The 2,479-nt window shown below is 38.0% G+C and overlaps 1 pseudogene; it reads left to right on the forward strand.

The window, feature by feature from the left end:
• The first annotated feature begins 241 nt into the window (after positions 1-241).
• Positions 242-338, forward strand: LOC129679054 (U6 spliceosomal RNA; annotated as a pseudogene).
• The last annotated feature ends 2,141 nt before the right edge of the window (positions 339-2,479 follow it).

A 2,479-nucleotide genomic window follows, 5' to 3' on the forward strand; every position in this document is an offset into this window, starting at 1 on the left:
GGTTCCCCTTTCTCCACAACCTCTCCAACATGTGTTGTCACTTGAATTTTTGATCTTGTCCATTCTGATGGGTGTAAGGTGAAATCTCAGGGTTGTTTTGATTTGCATTTCCCTAATGGCTAATGACGTTGAGCACTTCTTTAAGTGCTTCTCTGCCATTCGATATTCCTCTACAGAGAATTCTCTCTTTAGCTCTGTTCCCCATTTTTTAAGTGGATTACTTGGTTTGCTGCTTTTCAGCTTGCTTTGGCAGCACATATACTAAAATTGGAACGATACAGAGAAGATTAGCATGGCCCCTGCTCTCCTGAATATCTTATAGGCAGTTCTATGTTAATGTGATCTTTGTAGTTGTCAATATTTGTTTGACAAGAAGAGCTGGCATTTAAGAAAAAAAAAAAAAAGGAAGACGTTTCAGATATTTTACTAGTAAATTCTTTTCCTTTGGTATTTCAGTCATACATGCTGTGTATCCTGGTCCCTCCCTCCACCCCACTTTCCTGTAGCTCTACCAGCTTGGATCCTCCTCCCTATAACTGTTTGCCCTATATTTACTAGTTTTGCTTTTGTTTAGTGTCTTATAGTATTTAGCTTCTGCTTCCTGTGTGACCCTGAGTTTGGAACAGAGATCTTGGTGGAATTTCCAATGGTGCCTTATTTTCCAGAGGATATTGATTGACTGTACATCAACAAGAGCTGGTATAGATCCATGAATCTCCTTCCCCTCTATATTTGAGTGTTAGTTGGACCTAATTTCTGTGAGCCCAGGGCCAGTATTCATGACTACTGTGAGTTAGTGGTTTCTGTAGGCTTAGATTTTCTACTAAACCTGCTTAATTTAGGGTTCTAAAACACTTATCCCTCCCTTCAACTAACTGACCTGAGGTAGGGGAGAAAGAAGGTTATTAGGTAAAACGGACTGTAGACCTTTTTAGAAGTAGTTCCTTGGAATGAATCCACTCTTCATTGTCTGGATACCAGTAGTCTAGTCCAAAGGCCAAAACCAATAACAACACAAATCAGCGTAATTTAGCATATCTTGACCAGTCAGTGAAAGCTGCAAGGCTCAGTTGGATTGCCATGAGAAGTTCCCTGGAATGTTTCCCTTTGCAAAGTCAAGTGTCTGTCGAAGCATGAAGACCAGTGCAAAATGCTGATCCAAAAAGCAGTGTCTCACTGTCCATGGGCTTCTATAAATCTCCTCTCTTCAGCGTTCACCCATGAATGTTCTCAGCTGAACAAAGTAATGTCCCTTGCACAAGACAGCTCATAGCAAAACATCACATGCCCTCTCACAAGAAAGCTTCTAGGAAAACACCACATGACTCAACTGAGTCTTCAAAGAAACCAGAAACTTCCGCTTCCAGTTTCCATGACCAAGTCACACTAAGAAGATAGTATTTCACAGCTTCTCTTCCCAACATATATTTCTTAAATTATTTCTTTCAACTTTTTTTTTACAATTTTCTCCAAGCCTACCTTGGTAGAATAAATGTCTTGTCTAGTTCTGAGACCTCAGTTTACATTCATTCCAAGCATTTTGTTCAACAGTATGTCTTTGTATTTCCCTTTGTTCACTACAAGGCTGTGCTTCTCTGTCTAAGGCTGAAAGCAGCTTTGTATCTGGGTATAAACAGATACTTAGGAAGTAGTTAGATACTATGTCCACTCATACATGTACCATTTTGGGTTTCTTCATGGAACCTATGACTTGTTCAGTATTAGCCTTTAAACTAAGTTTATAATAGTAGACATGGATTATAATTTACAGAGCAAACCATAAAATTATTTAGATAATTGTTGGTTATTCTATTAACACTTATATCAAAGTTGAATCAATGCTTTTATCTTGTGCAGGAGGTTGGTGCTATAATTGTTAGAGCTGGATTAAATATTCAATGTCTTTACCTCAGGGCAGCCTTCCTAATTTCATCTACCATCATGAGAGGCAGCCAGCAAAGTGAGACCTTTTGTCTACTTCCATCATCTTTTCTTCTATGTGTATGGTATCTACCACAATAGGCTCTTAACAGCCTCCTTTGCTGGGTAAAAAACAAGAATGACAAGTGTTTGTTTTGTGTATGAATCTCTGGGGATTTTGTGGCCAACACCATCTATGAAAGTATTCCATTATTGGCATTGGATCTTTTGTTTAGTGACTCACTGATTCTAGAATCAGAACTGTTATATAGGATGTATATGACTTAAAGTCCTTTTATCTTTCAAACTTTATTACCAGATAGTAAGTTACCAGGTGGTTTTCTTATACGTTTTTTTTCCTTTTGATTTACCCTTCTATACATTTTCTCATATCTATAATCTTCCGAACTTCTACTTGTTCAAACTTATCATGAAAAACACCCAACTTCATTTAACCACACACAAAATTGTCACCCTTGCTTAAGATAAACCTGCCTTCCTCTACCGTCCCTTTTCTGGATTTTTGTGTTCTCTAGTAACTTCAATTAAACACAGAAAA

The sequence above is a fragment of the Psammomys obesus genome, unplaced genomic scaffold, assembly GCF_907164565.1.
Source record: "Psammomys obesus unplaced genomic scaffold, mPsaObe1.curated_primary_1811, whole genome shotgun sequence".
Taxonomy (NCBI): domain Eukaryota; kingdom Metazoa; phylum Chordata; class Mammalia; order Rodentia; family Muridae; genus Psammomys; species Psammomys obesus.